The sequence below is a fragment of the Puntigrus tetrazona genome, chromosome 4, assembly GCF_018831695.1.
Source record: "Puntigrus tetrazona isolate hp1 chromosome 4, ASM1883169v1, whole genome shotgun sequence".
In the NCBI taxonomy this organism is placed as follows: domain Eukaryota; kingdom Metazoa; phylum Chordata; class Actinopteri; order Cypriniformes; family Cyprinidae; genus Puntigrus; species Puntigrus tetrazona.
Genome location: NC_056702.1, coordinates 27,828,702 through 27,854,448, shown reverse-complemented (window position 1 = coordinate 27,854,448; position 25,747 = coordinate 27,828,702). Strand labels below are relative to the sequence as shown.

Below are 25,747 nucleotides of genomic sequence, written 5' to 3'. Positions count from 1 at the left end.
CCAAGACGGTGACCCAGCTGCTCAGAGGTGGTACAGCATTTGTGGCAAAGGGACGTGATGTCTCTGTTCCCTGAATGAGGTTTACATACGTTACAGACACATTCCCTTTCAGTCGGTTAAAGCAAGCCTACCCAGATCTAGGGCCACTCAGTGATTCTACCCATTTGACGCGAGAACACAGACATATACCGGTTTCACAAGAAGGCTATAGACTCTAGCAAATGTGTTAGGGGTTCCCCAGCCCGGAGTTGCAGCTATACAGATCTGCCAGTGAGGTGCCACGAGCCAGGGCTCAGGAGGATGCAACACTTCTAGTTAAATGAGCTTGCAGCCTGAGGGGGCAGTGCTTCGTAAGCGAGGGTGATAGTATCCACTATCCAGTCGGCCATCCTCTGCTTGGTGATGGTGTTCCCCTTTTTCCAGATTCCGTGACAAACAAAGAGTTGGTCTTGGTCCTGAAGCTTTGTGTCTGGTCTACATAGCCTCTTAGGACTCAGACAGGACAAAGCAAAGCTAGGGCTGGGCCTGCGTCCTCCAGGGGCAGTGCTTTCAGGCTCACCACCTGATCCCACAACCTGATCCCTCAGTGAGAAGCACACCACTCGCCGAACAGGTTCTATTTCAAGGTGCTAACATGACTCGTGGATGTTACTTTTGCTGTAGTGATGGTGTCAACTACCTCGTGGGGCTGTCTGGGGATGGAGTCTCCACTATCTGGGGAGCACAGACTGTGACAGCACGTTGGCTGCATGGTTGTGAAGACCCAGAATGTGAATGGCATAAAGCAACTTCAGATACTTCTGACTCCAGAGGAGGAAGTGGCAGCCGAGTTGTTCCATGTGTAGACCCCTGAGATTGGAGACAGCCATGTAAAACACAGCATGTCTGGAGACTCTTCTATGTCTGACCATAAGGTGAGGGTTTGGTGGCAGGTCGGTGTGACTTGGACCTGGTGAGTGCGGCATTGCCATGGCTAAAGCTCCCGCCCTTTTCAGAGTAACAGAGCTTGGCCCACAACCCAGAGATGATCATCTTCCCGCAATGAGAAGATGAATCATCCACAAAAGCCACCTGAGTCTGCTTAATGCCCAAGCACGTGAAAGCAGTGATTGTGACCTTCCCCCAGCGCCAGGTAACGACTACATCAAATGCACGTGAGATATGTTGTATCAAGCAGACCCACATCGTCTTCCGAGAAATAACTTCAAGTTTACAAGATGCAAAATCGTCTTTAAAAGACGCATCTAAGAATGCTCTTTTATGGAAATAACTTTTTTAGCATGCTGAAGCACGCAGGGGAGATGGTCACCTGCAGCACAAGCAAGGGGTAGTGCATCCTGATGTGTGCAAATCCACTCGACATGGGAAATCCACCACCGCTGATGCACCGTACCCCTACACTAAGAGCTCAAAAGAGCGCACTGAACTTGTTCAGTCTTCTTCTCTCAGTAGAGTAGTCAGGAGCTAAACAATGTGATCGCTTGGCTCCGAAGCGAAAAGCTGAATATGTGCTGCACCTGCTGCCTACTTACACTCACGCTGTGATCAGCGGCAGCTGGATGCAATTATCGCTTGCCAATGTGCATTGGCTTGTTTAGATTACACTCAAAGTGGATTGGTCTCTTTAAGCAAGATCCCAATTTGTCGGTCACCAACATGACTCGGAGTGACCGACTGAAGGAGAACTAAAATGTTTGTTGGCCAGTTAATTAAGGAAATTAGCACCATGTGCTAGACTTATACCACTAGCTGGGAGGTATTTGAAAGTGTTATCTAATTATATTATTTACTTATTTTTTCAAAAAGCTTGTGCAAGATTTTTATACTCTGGTTCATGTCATGAAATATTCTAATATATTTATATAATTATATATCCACTACGCAGTGGCCTCGAAATGTAGGAGATTGTAGGTTGCTCTGTAATTTTGATCTCCACTGTATATATACACACACTATAACAAAATGGGAAACAATGCATTCCCAAATTACAGTAAGCGGTAAAACATAAAATGTCACTTATAGCATGTTCATTGAAATTATTTAACAGCATAACACTATGAAAATTCTTTGTATATAGTGGTACTAAGTATTGCGTAAATTTAAGTAAAAATATATTCACCTATGTAGTTTAAACACTTTTGGGCTTAAATTTGAACATTTAAGTTTAACATAATTTAAACAAATTTAAACACACACACACACACACACACACACATATATAGTAATTGTTTAAAATGCATTAATTTTGATATTCAATCATGAAGTGCTACTTTAATGTCTTTTTATGGCCTTTGTGTATTAAATTATATTAATGCAATGTAGGCTAGCTTCACAAAGCTCTTTGTTGACTACACAGATATAATGAGTAAGATCATTACTTAAATTGAGTACATCAGAACTACACTGTTTTATTACTCTTGAGCAAGTACATATTGCAAGAGAGGGTGCTAGAAAGAGACTTTGTGTTTTTCTCCCTCACCCAGTGTTACAATTTAACTTTTCCATTTTTATGCCTCCTCAATGTGATTTGTAAGTGAGCCACAACCATTTTTTCCTTTCCAAAATCACCAGATATCCCTGAAGAAAAGCAAAGAGGGAGGATGGAAAGCTCAACCCACTGCTTTACAGCTTAGGTAGCTTATGTTCCTTGAAAATAGAAGAAAGATTGATTCCTGGTGAATGATAATGTAGAGATGGGCTGTGTTTTTTGATCGTGGCTTGTGGTGTCTGACTGCCGAGTGCAAAGGGAAGATGAAAATGCGTTCTGAATTTGATACGGTTGCTGTAGCTCTAGGTATAACAAAGAGCCATTATGTGAGATTGTAGAACTTAGTGAACAAATACAGACAAGAGTGGCCTTCAACATCCTCAATGCAGAGATGTTTATCTTCAGGGGTTAATCATGACTGATCACGGGTCAGGCTTTTGCTGCAATATTATGCAAGCGGATGCATTCAGAGCTCTTGCAGCGAAATGTCTCGTGGACTGGTGTCTCGATGGACCAGTGATTGAGCATCCGCTATTAGACTTACTGCCATGATGTAATTAGTTTTGCTGTCCGTCAGTCAGACGTATGATGCACAGACTGTCAGATCACTTCAGTCTGTTTAAACACTGCCTTTGTTTAAATAAAAAGCCACTGCAGTCCTTTTAATCAATTCTAAATCTCACAAAGGATTTTTCTCACTCTTGTTCTATCTGTCACTTTACAAACTCACGTCGCACTATTTGGCTGTTGGAAAAGTACACATGGACATAATAAAATGTTTTAAATAGACAGTTTCCAACAGAAATGCCACAAGCCTTAAAATATGTGCTAACATGACGTAAATTTGCTTACTAGCCTTGCTGACTGTCTGTGTAGCATTATATCCAGTCTTCCAAGTTGGTTGTCATGACAACGTAAAACCGTCAAAGCCGGCAAACCAGGTTAATTTTGCATGACACGTGCAAAGGCAACAGAAAGAGTTTAAGGTCACTAACATTTTGTTTTTTTGAGAAAACTGAGAAAAGGATTTTACTCAGGAAGAACACGTTAAATTGATGTGTTAAAGTGATGTTACACAAGATTTCTACTTTATATTCACCAAAGAATCCTGAAAAATATATCAAAAATATATATTTGCAGCACAACTGTTTTCAACAAAGATATTAATATGGAATTTTTCTTAAGCATCAGATCAGCATATCAGAATGATTTCTAAAGGATCATGTGACACTGAAGAATGAATTAATGGATGCTGAAAATTCAGTTTTACATGACTAACATAAAATATTATTTTAAACTGTAATAATATTTCATATAATTACTGAATTTGCAATCAAATAAATGCAGCCTCTTTTTCAGGCTTGAAATTTTGCAAGGATTATGTTCATCCACCTACAAAAGGAGTTCTTTTTTTAACAACTTTATAGTTCAACGCTCAAATACCGATGTTTTTGAAAAATGTATGTAACATGTACAGTAACTGGAATTAAATTAAAGGGCTTTAAAAAAATCATTGTTACTTTTACAAATCACTTTTCAGAGTCAGATTAAAAGTCTTTCTATTTCTGTGATAAGTACGTTACTTAAATCACACTAAATCCAGAAAACCGCATCAAAACTAATCCACTTGTCCGGGACAAACACCAAAAAAATGAAACTAAAATATAACTAAAACTAAATCTGTACAGAAAAGACAAGTTCCTATAAAAGCCCTAAAATGGAACTTTTCGGTCAATTGAGCACGGATCTGCTCCCAAAAACACTCTTTCCCACATTCTCAGTCTATTATCCTGATATTTTTATTCTCTTATGCAACGAACATCACGGCGTTAGACAATGAAAGGGTCACTTTATGCTTCTTTGTCTCATTATCTTATTCTTATGTGAGGATCTGGCCTCTGTGCTGCGTCTACTGTTCTGGCAGGATCCGTATTACGCACCTCTGATCAAACGGGGAGGGGGTCCTTGAGAGACGTCCCCAGGGACGGCCTTTGCCGGGATGCGGGAAGCATGTGTATGTGTGCGGACGGAGGTTTGTGAGAAGTGCTGAATCACAGACACACAGCAGCAGAGGCGGCAGACGGCTCATTGAGATTCTGTGTCGAAACACACACACACGCGCAGCGTACATGCACGCACAGAACTACATGGCTGCGAGAATACACTCCCATGCGACACCTTTTGTCAAATCAGGCATAAAGTAGGACACTTCTGTAGTACAGACCTGCATTGGCTCAAGACCAAGCGCTCCCTCTCTATCTCTCTTTAATACACTTACACAGGCCGAGCAGGCAGAGAGCAGTGCATTTCAAAAGCAAATGGATCAATAAATAAGGACACCCAAACATGGATCTTACTCCAACACACGGTTCCACACCGCAACACCTCTGCTAATCCGAGTGCTGCAGCAAAGCCTTGTTCTCCAAGAATATATGGCTGTGGTTCAACACCTAGTGAGCTGTCTCCCTAGATGATATTTTTGGGCATCTTTGAATGTTTAAAATTGCCGTCTAGGTTTCTAGTTCATTTCAGTACAGCCTATATGTGACAAAAATGCCTAGACAGAAATGCTACACACACATATAGGGATACACACATTAAATATTTGGCCTTTTTGCGTCGTGAGTGGATGATGTATTTTGATCCAGCGATGAGCAGAATAAATGCATAATAACTTTGGACTCTTACACGACTGCTGTAGTGTAATTACACACTTCAGATGACTCAATTCTCTTCTATTTGAATTTAGATATTCAGACTCACGGAAAGAGAAGGTAACGCTTACAGATAAAAGCCCGAGTTCAATTTTCATTTACTCATCCTCGCGTTTCAAACCCGTACACTTTCGTTCAAACGTTCGGAGTCATTGCTCTTTATTTATTTATTTTATATTGTTTTGAAGAAGTAGAAATGATACGTTCGTTTCAGATGAAAAGGGACAGTTAAGTGTTTTATTTTGTTGAAAAGAAAATCTTTTTTAAATAAAAGCTGTTCATCTGAAATATCTGTTGACCAAAGAATAGGGACAGATATTACTTTTTTATAAAACATTTAGCAGCACAACTGTTGTCAACATTTTATAATAATAATAATAATAATAATAATAATAATAATAATAATAATAATAATAACAATTTCTTGAGCACCAGATTAGCATATTATAATGATTTATAAAGGGTAAAAAGAGAAATTGAGGAATTGCTGCTTTGTTTAAATTTTGTTTTAATATTTCACAATATTTGTGTTTATTTGTGAAAGTTGTTTTTTTTTTCCATAAGAGATTTGTTTGTTTTTCAAAAACATATTTTAAAAATTCAGTGTTAGCAGCTACCAAACTTCTGAACAGTAGTGTACTTTGAAGCACAACATATTTAATACAGGTGCTATATCAAGCTTGGAAAAAAAAAAAAAAAAACTTAAACGTACAACATGTTCAAAGTTTTCTGAAGTCATGAAGGCTTTAAGTGAAAAAGTTTCTGAAAATCTTCCCACATGTTGCAAATCTCATTTGCAAGTTCGCATATCCATACTGACATGTTGTGACTGCTGAGATCCAACCTGGCACATTGCAAGCCGTTTTGCTATATTTATATTTGAACGAGATCACATTTTCTGTAAATAAAAGAAAAATGTAATCCGCTCCATGAACAAAGTCGGAATGTAGTGCAAAATTCTTCTGCACTACTTCATGGTAAAATCAAACATTCTGCTTACAAAAAGTTTGGTTGCCATGAGTGTGAGCAAATGATGTCAGTTCTAATTTTAGTTAGAACTATTTCTATAGTTTTGCTAATTATATCAGCAATTCCTTTTCTAGTGTTTGTTTTGCGTCTGTGGTTTCAGACGGTGGTGATGTAGATAATGGCCATTTATAGCTTTGCTCTGTAAGGTTAGGCAGAATGTTCAACAGGCTCCCTTACAAACACACAATAACGCACACAGAGGAGAAAGGTCAAAATGTATCAAAGTACGCTGGGTACATTCACACATACACACACGCACCAAAAAACACATTTGCCATGATCCAGCTGCACCCTTCCTTTCCACACACACACACAGCTGCCAAGCCCTGACACCAATCTCATCTTTCGAGCTTCTGGTCTGCTGTTGCCACGGCAGCAGTCAGTGAGAGAGAGAGAGAGAGAGAGAGAGAGAGAGAGAGAGATAGAGAGAGGGAGGGGAAAATAAAAGAAGGAACAGAATGCACTGAAAGGGACAAAAGAGCATGACAGAGTATGAGATGTAAGTAAATGCGTGAACGATAGGGTGCAAAATAACGAGGGAATGTTGCGGTAATCAACTGCAGACTTGAACAGATAGAAAAATGCAGGAAAAATAAATGAATACATGCATTAAAAGTGAAGATCAGGGTAAATATAACTTATTTTGTCTTCTGGGAAACATGCAAGCATCTTCTGTAGCCTCTGAAGGGCAGTACTAAATGAAAAAACATGACATTTAAGCAAAAAAGGAAAAATGTACACATTTCCATTTTGTTCAAAAGTTTTAAACCCCTAGCCCTTAATGCATGTTTTTTTCCCTTCCGTAATAATTGCATGAGTGCCTCAGTTGTCCTCAGTGTGGACTCAAAATCATACAGTCATTGTTATCAAGGGATCAAACACAGAAAAATACTGTAAAAGCATTTTGTGGGACCTGAAGGATTTTTCTGAAGAACAGCAGGCAGTTTCACTAATCTTTATTTGTGTTTTCTGGGAGGTTTTCTCTGCTCACTCCTGTACGACTGCTCACAGCATGCTCAGCTTTCCAGCTTTGTGAATATTCATACTGAATTCTCGATAACACGAGTCCAAACCAATGAAATACAGATGAAAACTAAATGATCGCGCTGACAGACAATTACGAATGTCTTGACGATGGTCACACAAACATAATCTGTTATGTCTTCCATGAACATATAGTTAATGGTTGTGGAAAGTGTAGCATTATATTAGATCCATGCATTACAGTTAGGTCTTAATATAGATCTGCTTCGAGGCTAATCAAACAGACAGAATCACTCACTGCTCTTGATCTTTGTTTTTATTTTTATTTCTTAAATTTGCTCATTCTGACTCATTTTGGCAGCACGAGTCTCATGTATAAACATTTTAAACAATAAATACTGAAAAGCGTCTAACAGCAGTGTGATTTTGAAAAGTCTCCACATGTGTTTATATGTGAGTTTATGGTGTTGAAAATACCCTCAGTCTGCTGTAGCATCTCTCTTTCTTAAGCGCATCAATTGGCAGTCAGTGTTTCAAAGCGTAACATTTTTTTTTATGGAGGATCGATCGTACATGACACTTTTTTTTTTCTCTCCTTGCCACTGGGGGTCAAATATTTGCTGTTTTTTCTTTGACTGCAGCAAGAGAGAAGCAGACTGTTACTACATACATTAATCAAAGGAAACCACGTTGTTTAGCGACTGATGTTTGTACTTTTATGCTCAGCCCTTTCAAGCTGAAGTTCCTGGCCTTCTCCCTGTGCGCATGTTTCATTTCCTGTCCAATCTGGCTGTTATGAGCAACATCTACATGATACAAGCGCCACAAACAAGCATCTGCAATGACACAGCTAAGCAAACAATTCTTGGGAATCCAAATACGCTTGCTCATTACTGCAAATTAGACCTGATGTTTGCCCTGTGCATCCACTGTTAGAAGAAAAAGCCTGCGGGAATGCAACACAATAAAGATGTTGTTCAAATATAGCCAGTTTAGTAAACTTTACGGCATAGGTAGCGCAAAAAAGCATCATGTATGCGACCTGCTGAGCTGATACAGTTCCAAAAACTTGTTTAAGCACATATTTGTTCTTATTTATGTTTGTCCCATCTGTTCTCCCAGCATTGCTCCATTCAGTTACTTTCTCATAGTTTAGTCTCATTGATTTCTTTCTTTCACATCCGTTTATGTGGCTTCTCTTTTATTTTTATTTCTGTCCCCAAAGGGTTCAGACAGCGTTAATCCTTCTCTTCTGTTCTCTCACCCTCCCTCAATCTCATTTCTTCTCTCTCTCTCTCTCTGTCTCACTCTCTCTCACAGTGTTGATCATTAAGATAACAGATTTAGCTTGTCTCTGACTTATAATAGATATCTCCAGGACAACAAGCTGCATGCCAGCTCTGTCAAAAGCGGACACGTTTTAGACCTGTGTGCACATGAACATACACACACACACACACACACACGAATGCAGTCTGCCAACGAATCTCTGAAAAAAAAAAAAAGGTCCGCTCATAGACATTGCGTCTGTCAGTCATTTGTGTGGAACAAACCCCAAGCTGTTCCTGCTGGTAAAGACTGGGATGATGGCCACAAAAATGTTTTTGAAGTAAAATACCAAAAAATCATTGTATTCGTCACACTTTGTCTTATTGGCCAGTCGTTAAACTAAAATACATTACTCTTTTTTTAAAATTGGTTCAACCATCACTGACGATTGCTTACACTTAGATTTAGGGATTGTAAAAAATGTGGTCCACTTGTAATGTTCACAAGTCCACAAATGGCTAGGTACTTACTGACACAATCAGGTACTTAAAAATACAGTTCATCCACTCTTTCCTAATGTTTTCCAACAACTTTGCACTGCGTAGCGTCTTGTCCTCAAAGCCATCTCGCAATTGCTGAGAAAACCTGCTTTTGCCTCTCTTTCGTTATTTACCTACAACATGTGCAAATAGAAACACGTGCCGATCTTCTTCTGCAGGCATTTGATTTCACTATGACGTTTTGGTAGCTTGGTTTCAATATAAACTGTTTTTAGATTGAGTACATTTTGATTTCTGAAACTTATAGGGCTGTACTTCCTAAAAACATCCAAACAATCAGCTAAAAATGCTTTAGTCAACCAACAAAACATTCCAAGAATTGCCCAAAACCATCCACAACATCATGACAACCACCTAAAACACCCTATCAACCACGCTAAACATGCTATCAACCTCCTTAAACACCCTATCATCTACCCAGAACGCTGTAACAACCTAAAACACCCTATCAACCACGCTAGACATGTTAACAATCACCTTAAACACCCTATCATCCCTATCATCTACCCAGAACATCGTAACAACAATCTAAAACACCCTATCAACCACCCTGGATATCTTAACAACCACCTAAAACACCCTATCAACCACCCTGGACATCCTAACAACCCCCTTAAACTCCCTATCATCCACGCTGGGCATCATAACAACTACCTAAAACACCCTATCATCAGAACATCCTAACAACTATCTAAAACACCCTAGCAACCAGCAGAACATATAACACCCTGGTAACAGGCATAGCAGCACTCTGGCAACCATTCACATTGCCGGAAATTTTTCAAAGGCGAGCGCCACACTTGTTTTCTTTAGAAAATGTATTTATATTTGTATTGTCATTGTAATGCAGAACGCAAAGGTGATGACAAACGCGTCATCCTGGTGAATCACAGCCTCTCAAAACTGCTTTGCCATGCGCAAATCCTCAGATCAGATCTAAGGCTTTAGAGTATTCATAATGTTCGCCTTGTCTTGAAATTGAGTCTCAGTGTGGCTTGTCATGTCACAACCAATTAATCTGGTGGAACTGCCAAGAGGAATCTAGCTCACAAAATAAAGAGACAAAAGGAGGAAAAACTGTCTACGGACAACTGGTCACATCCTGCGTCTTCACTCTCAGGGATTTTATCTTGACAGGATTTTGAAACATTTGAACATTTGGAGATCTGAACCTTGCTTGGAAACAACAGCTTTTTTTTTTTTTTTTTTTTTTGGTCTGCAGGCCATGGCAGATTATATTGGGAATTGGATATAGTACACAGCATGTAAAGTAATAATTCAAAAACAGTGTGTGACAGACAGTATTGTGCGGATAATGAATTTCTTGCCATTGTAGACTGTACAGCATCTCACACAATTCTCTCCACTGCTGGTTCCTGCAACTAGTTTAGTTTTCCCCCATGGATTTCGAAACACTTTTATAGTTGAATAACTGATGCCACTTAAAAATTTATAAAGTATATAATAGTTATCACACAATACAAAAGGTATATATTGTTTGTTTTTTAAGTCATTAATTGCCACTCTTCTACTAGAAATTATCTATCTATCTGTCTATCTATAGATAGACAGATAGATATAATAACAGAAATCAACGACCAGCCTACTTAATTTCATGCTAAACATTCTGTTCACTTTCACATAAAAATGTCACAATATGTAGTTAAATGCATTGCAATTGGCGTTTCATTTTCTTGCAAAGTCTGAATGCTAGTGAGAGGAGAACAATGACTGACATTTGACGCCTCCACAGTGTTAACAGCCGACTTATGAGCTGATCGCCTTGTATAAAATCTCAAGTCAGGCTTAATTATGATTGAAAAGCATTTTTTTTGGCCCTGGATGAAAAATGTTGCCTTGAGTGTGACGCATTATTTAAGCTCCAGTCTACCTCTGTTGTACTCAAATTAATGTATGCATGGTACATGAATAACAGATGTGACAAGCAACATGAGCACATATGTGATGGATAAGGCCTGCAGTATTCCTTCTCATATTCTCACAGCCCATTTTTGCTGGTGTTAGGAGAGGTTATTGAGCTTTGGCACACTTTTAATGTGATTAAAGTCGGGATTAAGAGTCCTATAGAATCACAAGACCGGGTTTCCTTTTTAATGGCAATAAATGAAGACTAACCAATGGCTAGATCCCAGCTTTGCCCCTCGTATTGATCCAATCAACCAGAACGGCAGCGGAGCATCATAAATCACTATGCTTTCAGATCTCTACTGAAGAATAAAAAAACTTTTTATCACTGATTCTTCACTTCAGAGAAACTAAAACCGAGACACCTGATCCCTAGGATTGGAGGTGAGGTCAGCGTTTCATTATAGAAGATATTAGAGACGACGGGGGTGTGACTCGACTCTGCTTTTGGCTGCGCAATGAACCACTCAAGCCATCAGAGTTTGTAAAGACCACTAAAAGCTCTTCCACTGAACAGAATCAATGCAGAACGTCCACTACACATGCTCATTGATCTGATCATCACATGGATGAGTTGAGATCTTGTGAGGCAGATGAGATGATCTCGTAAAGATGTGATGTCCATCGACTCAAGTCTGATGGTGTAGCTCTCATCAGCGTAGCTTGCAGAAAATGATTCATTGATTAAAAGGCATTTTACATTCCTATGCTCGATTTCTCAAAACAGCATGAAAATCATGTGCAACACACTGTGTGTATCTGGACAAATTTCGCGTGAACGTGAACAGAATATTCAGTGAGAAAGAGTCCATTATTGAAATTTGATTGTACACACATCAGCTCAAGCGTGATGTTGCCTGCTATGAACACACACCGCATCTCTGATTGAGGTTATTACTGTAAATATTGCAATCTGGTTTGCATGTAAGTAACAGCTAATGAAAAAATGAATTAAGTAAAACCACATTAATCAGAAACTGACCTAAATGACTGATGCACAGACATACTGAAGGGAAATCATTTATTAAAGCTGTTTCAGACCATAAAAAAGCAATAAGCCAGGCAAGTGTGTAAAAGGAGAAGCAATTTACACTACCATTCCAAAGTCTGGGGTACTTTCTCTTACATCTCTTATGCTCACCAAAGCAGCATTTATTTGATAAAACTATAGTACAACCATAATATTAATTACTAATACAATACAATAAAATAACTGTTGTTTTCTGTTAATGGCAAGGTTGGATTTTCAGCATTATTACTTAACGATACATAACGATCTAAGTCTTTATAGTAACCTTTGTAACCTTACACTAACCAATTCCATGCATCTTTGCTGAATAAAATAGTATTAACCTCTTTCAAAAATATCTTACTGGTAGATATTGTTAGCAAAATATAAAAAAACGCAACAAATAGCATCTTGCACTAAAGTTAAAATATCAGAGCAGTGGGAGAAGACAATTGTGACAATAGCCTTTGCTAACAAGTTTGGCTGTTTGCTCTATTTGAAAATGGACAATGCCATAAAATGACCTCTGATTGATCAATGACATGTGGGAGATGTAAAACAATAAAATATTTTTATCTTAGGCAGTGTGTGCTGCTAATAGTCATGCACGACAAAAGCAGCAGGATTTTGTGTACAAGCAGTGCCACTGTCAGTGCCCTTTGAAAATGAACTGGAAACAATGCAAAATTGCCTTAACTGACTTATTTTGACAACGGAATAATAATTGGAATAGCCTCCTCATTGATTTTTTTTTCATACCGAAAACGATACAGCAATTTTTTAGTGCCAAATCTTGTTTTAGCCCCAAAACAGTGATGTACACAAGCGAGCTGCTTCTAAGCCAAAAGCAAACATTGCTCATGTTTATGTATGAGACCCCAACATGGAGCACTTCAAAGAACAGTCCAGCTGTAAGAAAAAAAAAATTCTCAAGATGTCCTCCCTGTGCCTTATTACGTACAAACAAATCTGAAACCCGCTGAGCCAACCGGCCATGTCTCTTCGCAAGGTTTCTACCACCCACACCAGTAAATACACTTTGAAACTATGGCAAAATGTTACAGACAACAACACATACGGAAAATACTATACCATACTAGTAGAGTAAGGCGACTTGTAGCTATAAAATGTCTTGTGTTGTAGCCTGAAGCGCCCATGGGAGCCTTACAGTACCTTTGTACCAACAGATCTAGTCAATCTGTTCTACATGACTGTTTCACTCTTGTGTGTTTACATAACCTCTCCAAAAGTATTTCACTGGGTTATTTCATACTTACTGTACGTACTACAGAATGAAATTGTACAAACTTAAAATTAACTCAGCGCACAGCACATAACTTAAAAATGCGCTCATCTGATGCTGCATTATATTTAGCAAACCACACCATGCCTGCCAAATGATCACAGATGCTCTGGCCAGATACACAGTCATGTAACAGTTTGTAAATTTGCTTCAAACAACTTTTAGCCCAAATTAATGATATAACTAAGAGAAAAATAAGCATTTTAGCACTGTGCAAAGCAACACTTGATTTTCTTTCCAGTGTTACATATCAGTCTCAACTTGTCTTTGTAATCACACCTTGAGGCTAGACTGAAACAGCTGAGAAATATGACTTATATTCAGACTTTTAACTAAACCTGAGTATTACACTAACACTGAGCAAGTATGAAATGTCAGTGGCTTATCAGAGGTAGGCATCGTCATTAACCAAATCAATTACTTTAGCAAATACGCGAACTGTGTCGCACATTAATGTAAGGGGCTTGTTTATGCATACTAAACTGTTGCATCACTTTGTCTTCATTAACATTTCCAATCATATTTACACTGCAATGTAAATGTATTAAATTGTTAATGCATATTAACTAGACAAGGCAAGCAAAGTTTGATGCATGTTTGGCAAAGCCTGATGTCAGCTGTCAGCGACCCGGTAATTTAATCTGATCTGAAAATTAATAAGTCAGTACATTTAGTTACTTTTCGAATGCTACCGTCTTCTAAAAGCTTAAAAGCATAAAAAAATGCTAGCTCTATATCACACTGATATTTAGGCACTGGAATTATAATCATTCAGATTCTAAATGATTCCTTAACAGAAGTACTTCTGATAAAGACATGCAGGGAAAGCTCAATGAATGCTTTAAGAAAGAGAATCTGTTGCCAAATGAAGTAGTCTTAACATACTGGAATAAAATAAAATCATTAAGATAAAAATCTGTATAAAAGGGGGTCTATATAATATGTTTTTGATTCAGAAAATTATTTGGCTCATAAAAAACACTGGTTTGTCTGCTGCAGTGGAAAATGTACTTTGAAAAACCAAATTTTACAAAAATAATTTGATTCATTCTTCAGCGGCACAATGGTTTTCAACATTCATAATACGAACCGTTTCTTAAGCAGCCAATCGTCAAGTTAATTATATTAGCATATTCATTTGAGAAGAACTGAAGACTGGAGTAAGATGCTGAAAATTCAGTTTTTCATCACAGGAATACACAATATTTTAAACATATTCAAACAGAACATTTTTTTTCTGTATTTTCGATCAAATAAATTCAGCCTTGGTATAACATTTTAACATCTTACCTTAAACTTTTGAACAGTGCATTCATACTCAGCAAAATTACAGAAGACTGTTGTACAATTACGACAGTGATTTAAGCTATAAAAAAACATTGTTGAACAAAGACATCACATTCAAAGAGATGTCACAGTGTACCGTTTCTACAGTGCAGACAGACCTTTTTAGTCAGAGCTCTTAAAGAGCACAATTACATGAAAGAACTGTCAGTTGTACTCTGACATTTTGATTTCACGCAAGCGTAGCAAAAGAAAGAAACACTTTGTCTATATGTAATCATACTTAACATACTATCTTTATGAAGTTCCATTGTTGTCGTACAGTAGATAGTCTATAAAGTTAAGAGAGGAGGCACTTAAAGTCCCCTGCTGAAAGCTGCCCCTTTTCCCCTGACCTGAGAACAGTTTTTGTGGTCTTCGATCATGCCGTCCTTAAGTGTGAAGCAAAGCTAAATCTGCACCCAGGCCGGTGCTTCTACTTATTCTCCAACCCATACCTCAAGCTGACAGCAGATCGATGCGTTTTGATTGGGTGCCATCATGGCTCCGCCAGGCCCTGGCTTAAAGAGGTCTGCGGCCACTGGGAAATTCGCTTGGTACTGAGCATCCTTGGAATAACCTCCCCAGATTAGAGCTGCGTGCCGCGGGCTGTCAGAGCACGCTCTACTTTATGAGTCTAAAGCTGGAGATGAGAAAATACGAAACAAAAGATTAACTAGCAATCCCTGTTATATTTTTCAAATTGTACGAAAACTCAATGGGAAATCTGAGGTGGCTGAGACGGAGGAAGAGATGGGGCCCCGGGGACTATCATCCAGGAGGACTCGGGTCTAAGTCCCTGATTCTTCAGGTCTGCGTCCCAAATTACTCTGCTGTCACTGAGGAGAAGCCAATCCTTCTATATCTGTGCGTCTATGCTGGATAACAGCAGGCACTTTTGATGTGTCTGCGTGCCAATCGCATCCTATAGATATGGGTTTATGAGTAGAAACTTAAATTATGTTATGTATGCAGAAGGTTAATTAAAATAATCCAAGCCTTATTTCACAGGAACATAATATGAGAAAAGAACGGATATAAAAGCACACATGGTTTACTTTATAACGATCTAAGGCTGGCAATGCTGTGTGCGTCCTACACCGAAGGCATTCATTTACGCTGGAAAATTGCTGATAGATGTGAAATGACCCATCATGGTGTTTTATAATGAGGTTCTTTATTCTGTGGTGGAGCGAATATGACATTGTCCACTGAACATGCTTAGGCGGGTGGAATTGTGTATGTTATAGCAGGCTAATATCCTAACAGTCTTATAATAGGATGAGATTCCCTGCAGGTTTTAGCAGCAAATTATTTCCATTAGGCTGTTTATAGGCCAGTTGTTTAGATTGTACGCTAAACTTCATTTCACAGCATGTTTATGCAACCAAATGCCAAACATCAGTGCAGAAGCACAATTAACGAATGCTGTAAATAAGAAATTAATCCTTTTTACTACGATATTTATATCATATATGTTATTTTATCTTTGACAGCAGTGGTGCTTTAATTAGCGTGATGACTTTGTGGTTTTTAGCTGTGCATATTTAAACTTCCTCCATGCTCGTTCAGACGGACGTGGTTTCTTGAGAACCCTGCATCTTTAAGAAAATCTAAAAATACTCCAACTTTTCAAACCGCCTCTAGAGACCCCTGCATATTTTCCCATTTGGTCGCAGTCCTTATATAAACGCCTCCTAATAAACGTGTTCAGCCTAAAACTGGCCTAATTACACAGATAGTCTACAGATTACCAATTCCATATCAATTAGCCACGACAGTTGTTAAGACAACCCACACCTATTCAGTTGTTAAAAATAAAAAGTTGTGCACAGCCCTAACATAACAATTTGTGTCAAGCTTGCATCATAAAATATCTTAAAACAAGCCATGGTGGAAGTGCAGTGTTAAAGTGCCCCTATTATGGGTAATGAAAGGATATTTAGATTTTGGGAGTTCCCAACAATACATGCAAGTTCAAAAAACAGTTTAACTGTCTTATAAGCATTTAGTTTTACTTTACGTACTCAACGACTCCCAAGTGATTTGTTTAATGATTCCCTTTTCCAAACCCCTCCTTTGCGTTGAGGCTAATCTGCGGTGATTGGCCTGGTCTGTCTCATTTTCATTTCATCAAGTCTGTAATGCCTGATAAAGCTGGCTTCGTGAGCGCAGTGCTGCTTTGTGTAAAGCGGGCAATATGCAAATGTTTCATGTTGATGTCAACATGAAATGACTTAAGATTAATTGTAAAAATGACTCGTTTCTACTCTTTCTTTTGAGAGACAATAACTTTATACAAGGTGCTCTTTCAGATTTAAACTTTTTTCATTTATTATTTTGCAGGATGCTTTCATTCACTTAGAGCTGTGTTACACACTGCATGGAAGGTCATTTCCAAAAATCCATAATAGGGGTATTTTAATCCATATCGTTGACTTTATTTGACACTGTATTGTTGTCTGCTTTACGCCCTTTCTCTCTTGTTTTTTTCTCAGCTTCATCGTACCCTAAACCAGCAGAAACATTAGACTCTTTAGGTCCTTTGATCTAAAACGTAAGCCTCTGGGTAGGTGGGGATGGTCTCCCTGCTCGTGTATACATTAGACAGCACATATTGATTTTTTTGTGCTGCTCATCCCAAAAGGCCTTTACTCCCCCTCCATCTGCTTTCCACACATGGATATGAATTGCACTCCAAGGCCGGTTTTGATGAACCTGTGATTGGCTGTCCTTAGCCTTGGGATCTTCTGGTGTAATTAAAGCCTGGAGTCAGCCTGCCTCACGGTGAATGAGATGGACCCTAGTGCCTGTCCTGTAGAAAAATACATGTACATTTACTGGACCAAAAACCGCCAAGAACAAGATTCATGCTAGCTCTGAGCTATTTGAGGAAAAGTGAAGGCTCGGTAGCGGTAGAGATTCATGCACGCGCCTAAATATAGATATGAAGACCAAGACCTGACAAGGTCAGGAGAAAATCTATAGAAGTGTCTTCTTAATCAATAGCAGTTTTTAATCCATCAGTTGTAAGCAACTGAGACTAGACCTGTTGAATTTGGGCAACTGGTAACTCAAACTGCAGGCAAACTTTGCTGAAAGTATAAAAGATGTATGCTAATAAGAGGATGCACAGAGAGATGGGTAAGGTCAGCTCACACTAAGATTGTATTCAAAGCCCTTAGTATGTGAGAGCCTTCTCAAGACTACTCGACAATGAACATCTCACTCAATAAAAGTTCTCCATGCTTATTTCAAATGCTACGAAAGGAAGGGAGCAGTATATCATGACTCGAGCAATTCACTGCCATGAATAGCGCAAAATAGCTTACATTTAAACAGTACTGTATCTACTGTAAACTACCTATAAGTCACAGCATTCCTCCCATTTTTTCTTTAGTGTAACTGTTAGAATAAGAGTTAGCGTAATAACTCTTCATTTGTGGTAAAAGTCTGGTGATTAGCACTAAAGCAGATTTCATTGTTCAACAGTATGTAGCTCCAGCAGAGCAGGATTAATTATTAATAATGTGCTTTGATATCTACCAAAACACTTTTGTACACCTACAGTCAGGATGTGGTTTCAGAACTACATTTGTTTTTATACATACAATTTGCAGAGATTAAAAGCAGTTGTTTGAAAGTGTATTAATCTTACACACATTTTCCTGTGTTTGAACACTGACTTGTTTTCCATTGACAGTTGTAGCAACTGATTGATAGAACTGTTTCTACTTTTCGCTAGATAAACGGCATCCTAAATACAGGCGCAGTATTTGAATATGAAAACCAAGTAATCTTATATACATGCTTTGAATTTGAATTAACACCATTTGGAGCTTGCCTTGTCTTTTCTGCCATAGCTCTCAAAATTCATTTGCTAGCCCACATATTCATACCTGGCATATCATGAGCAGCCAGACAAGACCCAATGTCATTTGGTGTCACAGATACCAAACCTGAATGCTGTACAAGAACGAACATGGACAGAAATGAGATCTGAGAACTGCAGCAGATGGGAACTTTTTAACAACTTAGTCTGTATTGCATGGCTTCAGAAGACTTGGAATGAGTCATATGGACTACTTTTATGGTGCCTTCATGGTACATTTTTTTTCCTTTTTGTAGCTTGACAGCTCGTGGTCACTGTACGCTTTCATTGTACGTTAAAGTGCAGCTCTTTTGTGCGCTGCGAAAGAAAGGGTTTTTTTTTTCCGAATGGGTTTTGAATGACATGAGGGTTTGTAAATAAAGAATTTCCATTTTTGGGCAAGCTCTTCAAGGCTGATGGAAAAGTGAGGAAAAACTATAGTACTGACTTTTCTGTGTGACATTATAATCGCCATTGTAACAAATCCAGGAGGTGCAGACAAAGCTTATTAAAGCAGGGCTTTAGTATTTGGACAGCATTGTTTCATATGGTGTCTGTGTGCTCTCCCTCTCATTCAAACACACGCAAGGGGACCCGGCACTGACTGCGGTGATGGATTAGCTCTCAAGCTCTGGTCCTCCCTCTTTTTCCCTCTCATCTCTCTGTGGCACAGTCTGTGACCACAGCAAGAATATGTGTATTTCTGACCCCTGAATTCTACATGGACTGGAAGAAAAAGCTAGACGGAGAAAGAGACTTGAAGAATAAAGAAATGGTGGCTGCAAAGGCAAATGGAGAATATGAAAGACGTGGAGAGGACAGGCGACAGGAAAAAAAAGTAGCGTCTCGCTCAATTGAACACTGTTGACTGAGATTTGCTCCTCCAACAAAAACCAGAATATCTGGCCAAAAGACCCACAAAGCTACAGATGACAGATTTATTCATCCAGCGTGTCTACTGGTAGCTGTTTGTACGCCACATTCATGAGTAAAAAGAAGAAAAAAAATAAATACATTTCAAGTCTATAAAAACAGTCATTGAAAAACTAGAAAAAAAAATGTTACAATAATATAGTAAACAATTATTTTCTACTTAAAATTTTTGTGGCTTTAAGCTGCTGTTTAGGAGTGTAATCTGTATATAATTGTTGAAATTTATTTTAAAAAGTAATCACAAATGATTTTAAAGTAAGTTATAAAAATAGCATATGTGGGCAGTAACAGATAAACTGAAGTATATATAACAAGTCATTTTTATTTTATTACAGCTGTCAACCACATACCAAAAATACATCACTGCTCAAGTACTTTAGATATTGTGGAAATATTATAATTCTAGTTGGAATTTTTTTTTTAGTGTAGGCAGAGCTACACAGATTCAGAATCCGTATGAGCAAACGTTACGATTCTGTGATCGTTATTATGTGCTGTGGTATACTGCAATATCTAGGTCTACTTTTGCATGAAGAGTTTCCTGCAAGAGTTCCTGCAGAGGAACGAATGAGCAAAATATCAACATGCAATTTGCAAGCAATATAGCCTGGACCTGCTATGATCAAGAGCGCAGCAGATGTTGACCGGTATGGCAACAGCTGACCTGTGCAGTGCCAGGACTACAGATAGGAACACATGGCATTTTGGGAAAGAGCCCGCTCTGACTGTGAGATTACCAATAACTTTAGCAACCACACACTTTCAACAGGATGCAGCAAACCAACAGGTGTCATTCCTCAGGAAAAGCATGAGAATGAAGACATTTACAAAGCTTATCCGTAAACTATAACCCTAAACTTTTTTTTCCTGTAAGAGCAAAGCAGCCTTTTTAAATGATTAGGAACAATGTAGGTGGCAAATGAATCACATCTCTGGCCCAAAACAGATTCTTTGAAAGGAACACCTCCACATCAGCACTATTGCAACATTTTTTCAATTCAATTCAATTGTCATTTGAGATGTACATCCTCCTTGAACTGTGGCCCACCACGCAAAACCCCCAGTTTTGTCCATATTGTTGCCCTGTCAGCATCATTTTTCATCTCCCCAAAGCTTATTACCAGCCAGACAACAAGTCATGGTCAGCCCACAGTAAAGCAAAAAAAAACCTTCTAGTTATTGTCAAGCCCAGCTAACAGCATTAAAACAATTAACCAGAAAGGATACTCAAACCCTAATGTGTTTCACAAGTGCTTTTTGTATCGCACTCCATGTGATTAACTGTAAATAAAAGTGTATTTTTCCTCTCTGTCTCCCTCGAGCAGAATATCAATATAGCTTTTCAATTATTGGCCGGCCCCAAGTGAGGTCCAGACACTGATTGAGCAAGTGATGGGAAAAAGGCTGAGAGAAGAGACGGAGACCACAGCTGTTCAATCTGGGGGGCAAAGCAGGAAAAAAAATACAATCATTTCTCGCCGCAACGGCATTGTCAGTCACATTTATTACGAATAGCTATCGTCACGTAAACTTCACGCTGAAGACACATGCATTAGTACGGAGAATAAATATGCCACTCTGTTGAGCTTGTTTTATGAAAAGACGTTCCACAAAAGAATTTTATCATCCAGTGAGCATATCTACATCAATTTGCATTCATTAGAGCACAACCTCCGGGAACTAATCACGGTCTGGTGTCACCCTATAGCTTAAAAGGTGCGTGCACACAAGAACGTTATGCTTGTGACACCTGCTATATACGTGCTTCTACAAACACACTGTATCTGCAGCAGAACATATATTTGTCCATTACAGAAAACAAGCTATGCACTATTTGCACGAGTAGCCCAGCAAAGAAGCCCATGCCATTAACCTTGACTCATTTTTACGTTCGCGCAGCGTACACGTCCAAGTTAAACACCCACCCAGACGTACACACATAAACAGACGATAGATAAGCACAGCTACACAGGGGATTGAACACCATATGGAGCCAAAGTCAAATACACACACGCACACATGACTGCACACACTCGCACAGACAGGCGGAGAGAGCGCGATCTACTCACAGAATGAAGCAGACGACACCGGGAGCTAATATCAAAGGATTGGCACGGATACAAGCTGGCTGCGTCCCGTCGGGAATGCTGACAGATTCCGGGGAAAAAGAGGAAGGAATATCCGAGGACACCTCTGAAACTGGATGGGAAAGGGGGGGTGGTGGTGGAGAGGGGAGGGCGAAAGCAGATCTCAACGCTTTTTTAAGATCGGAGGTTAGGCTTCAGAAGATTTCCGTCTCTTGTTCTTGTTGCCTGGATCTCCTTGTGGAATCTTTTGCCAAAAAGCTATCAGGTTCCTGATTCTGACTTGAGATACAACAGCATTTTGTCCGGGGTAAACAGGAGTACAGAAGAAAAATCAGTCGGGATGGCAAATAAAAAAAAAAAATCCAGCGGAGATGAAATAACTCAATTCTCCCCTTTGCTCTCCCCGAGGCACGGAGAGGGGGATAAAAACGGAGATGGAGTGACAAGATAAATACCTAAAACTGCAAAAAAAGAAGCCAACAGAACATTCTGTTTCAGCTAGGGGGGGAAAAAAAGCTTCTTCCTCCTTTTCCCCACCCTGTCTCAGTCACTGCAATGTGTTACGATCTGCCCTACAGTCTTAAGGGTCATCTGAAAGAAAAAAAGAACAAAAAAAATCTAATTTTCAAGATGAAAAGAAGATGAAAATGGAAAAAGAAGCTTAACTTATCAAAAGGTAGGAGTTGGCGACGATCTGTGGCATCTGGCCCCCTCCCTCCCCTTTTCGCTTTCTTTGGTCTTGTTCTCCTTCTGTCTTTCAATTTACCTGAATCTGAATAGTGCAACTAAGGAATGTAATACATTTCTCCTTTTTGCCCCAGATTGCAGGAGAGTGGCCTTGTCATTATCTGATCTCTCTTTCTTTGTTTTTCTTTCTAGATCTACACAGTAAAATTGTTGAATGTCAATTGAAAAGTTGAGATCTGATTGAGGTCTAATACAACACAACAGTTTTATGGAAAAACACCACCAAAGGCCACAGATCGCTAGAAGATCACCATCAGAGCTGGCCTGCAATCTGATTCTGAGTGGCGGGGTGCTTGAACGTATCCCCCAGAAAAACCACTTGAACTTCTAGTTCTCTATTTTCAGCTGCCTGCCAGGCAGGAAGTTCAATTATCTCCCGTTGAATGGTATCGCTTAGGATCCTCTCTGTGCGATATGAAATCAAAGGATCTTCGTGTGATTGGATGATACTTATTCCTTTGGCTCCCCAGGGGTCCGTTCCAACTTAAAACGCCGGATGATTTTGGAGTAGTAAACGTTGAATGATTTCATTTTAAAAAATCCCAATCAAGGATTCTGTCTTTCTTTTTGGTCCTACTTCCTTTTTAATGCCAGATATCCTTAGGTCTCTGTGCTCCTGTCACCGTGCTTTTGCTGGCAGGAAAGTAGGTGCATTCTGAGGGCGTCTGGGGATGTATGGAAGAAGAACTTGCTGTCAGCAGGCAGGAGCGGTAAGACGCGTCAAGGGTGGAGAAATGGGCCTTTACAGAGCAGGAAACAGCCTGGAGCCGGAGGAACAGACAATTAGGAACATATAATTAAAGCAGGAAAAGACATAATGATGTAATGCCAGGGATCTAGAGTGGCCCGAAATGGTCTTTTTCCATTACTTGCTCATTTTATGAGTGCAGTCGCATCATCCACACCTCTTACTCTGTGATGTCCTTCCTCTGACATTCTACCTTTCCCAAGTCCCTTCCTTCCAGCATTCCCACCCTTTTGTTCCCACCCTAATATTTCAATACAGTCTTGCCTCTTATCCACTGTATACAGGCTTCAAGCACAATTCTTGCTATATAAAAAGTAATTACAACCGATTGTTCAGATGACGTGAGAAGCCAATGCAAATGGTTTAAACAGAGAACAATCGCTGCGATTACATTTTCACAGAGTGAAGTGGTGTTACGAGGGACCGTATAGAAAATGTTCTGTGATAAATATTAGCGAAACACTGGCTCCTTGCGTGCTTGAACGTTATGTAAGCCTGTTAGCCGTAGCTGGAATAAAGAGAGAGGGGAAGCCGGTCAAGTGGTTGCCATGTTTCTAAATCTGCCAATCTACCAATCTACTGTGCTTTTAAACATGAACGCTCACAAGCTGATGCTTTCTACATCATGGAATGAGAATCGGTGCTTGACGCTGTAAACACATTAAGCCATTAAAATACATTATGCTTTGGCTCTCAAGTCAAATTTGATTTGTTCTGACTCGTTGAAACAAATATAATTAGGTATTTGCAGGCCACGATTTGAGTTTATTTGGCTTTTGCAAACTTTTACAAATATTTGGACGAATCTGTTTAGATTTTGGGATCCGCCGTGCTGGTTTCTGTGCGACAGCTGTGCCAATGCGTTTTACATGAGAAAACAATCGAAACGTCTCTCTCTAGGGAAAACATTCCCTTTCAAGTGCACGTCAGTGCATTTGTCCTTGAAAAACATGCCATATCACAGGTAAATCAAGACACTTGTTAGTATTATCTGATTGTGTGTGGAGCCAAACCAATCCATTTTTGTCTACTCAAAGCCTTATTACACCATTTTAGAAGCCGTCATGTTAAATCAATAGGTCTGAGCCCTAGCAGACATCAAACTCCGTACCTTCGGCACACATATTAACAAAGACTTCAGCAAAGGGCGCCGAGATCACATTCTGTACTTTTCTCTGTGTGATCTAATGCTTCCGCGAGCGAGTCAGAGCATCGTGCCAAGAAACCAAGCGAAGGTGAGAGGTTGAAAACGAGATTCGTTTTTCTCTTGCACTTCTCGCGCTTGGCACAGTGAAACATAATTCGGTCTGCTTTGTCATCCTCTATTCCTTCCCCTCTCTGTCTGAGATAGCGGCTCTGAAAAGGATTTACAACTCTGAAGATTTCCCTGATAAATCCGACGCTTTGCATCATCTCAGTTACACCGAGGTAGAGACAACAACAGTATTTCACCCCGTGATATCATGCAACTCTATTTCACGGTAATTTATGAATCACGTCACTTGGGCGATAAAGCGGTTTCCAGTATATCGCCTCTCTCATCATCGCCGCTTTATACTTTTGTTATTTTTTCGCAATAGTTTAGGAAAGCTTGTGCTTATATCTGCGTTGTCAAGAGGTGGGAGATCGTCATATTACTGTAGACTAGCAACTGACAGGAAGTTTTATTGCTCAGCGGTTGCTCTTTCATCGCTCAGAAGTCTTAATGGAGGTCTTGCTGTCTGAGGAGAAAGAAAATTGATACAAATAAGACAATACTGTTCATTTATTGTGAATAGCATTCGAATTTGATTGAAATTGGGTTGACCCTGAGATCCCTGGCTTTTGATTTTTAAACTCTGGCGATTTTTAAACTCTCCGTTTGGTCTCCATTTAGTCTCTCTGAGAGAACCTCCTGAGATATTAAAGAGAACTCCTCTGGAGCTTTCTTCACTACAACTTTGTGCAGCATATAAAAGCTGCTGCATTCAAAATGAGCGTTTTATATATGTGCTTATATGCTTCCCCCTTCCTCCCAGGAGCTAAAGTTAAATAACCTTCACACGCTCGGAGCCAATGGTAGCATAGCCAGCAAAAAGCACAGCATCGTGGGTAAGCTGTCACAATCACCATCAATCTGCACGGACGCTGCCTCACCCATGAAATACAAGCAGAGTTCACCGGCAGACGCATATACGGCCGTGACGATATACGAGTACTGCGCGTGTGTGTGTTTGCACGAAGCATGTGTGAAGGATGTGTTTGACCTGAGCGCATTGGTTTAGGTTGAGCGCTCCTGTGACACAGACAGTTGTTAATGGCTGTTGAGGGATGGGCAGATGGGGACCGATGGGGGGAGCGGAGGGGGGACCGTGACAGATGAGAGAAAGAATGAAAGATAGAGAGAAAGAAAGAGTAGGAGGAGACGACGAAAAGGGATAAAATGGCTGATGGACAACAGAAAAAGGGAATTCGGGGAAAAAAGAGGGGTGAGGAAAATGATTGCGGTCAACTCATAGTGCATCGTGCATGGAAAAGGGGGATGAAGAAGAGCAAGCGAGAAAAGCGAGACACACTCACCCATGGCTCTTTTCCTTCACTTGCGACGCTGTAAGTCTACTGCCCTGGCAGAGAGAGAAAGAAAATCAGATAGACCTCAACAGAATGCCAAAAGGACTGATATTATGAACGCGTGCAAAAAAGAAAAAAAGCCAGAAAGAAAACGAACAACATCAGACGGAGATATCAGAGGAGCTCAAGTGTCCGAGCAGCTCGCC

The 25,747-nt window shown here is 39.6% G+C and overlaps 1 protein-coding gene across 4 annotated transcripts in view; it reads right to left on the bottom strand.

Moving 5' to 3' along the window:
* LOC122343426 (glutamate receptor ionotropic, kainate 5) overlaps window positions 1-21,609 on the bottom strand; it is a 72,029-nt gene extending 50,420 nt beyond the window's left edge. For all 4 annotated transcript variants that reach the window (XM_043237887.1, XM_043237888.1, XM_043237886.1 and 1 more), the window contains exon 1: window positions 21,479-21,609. The gene's annotated coding sequence lies outside the window, so the exon portion shown is untranslated. The remainder of the gene's footprint in view (window positions 1-21,478) is intronic.
* Window positions 21,610-25,747: the final 4,138 nt, after the last annotated feature.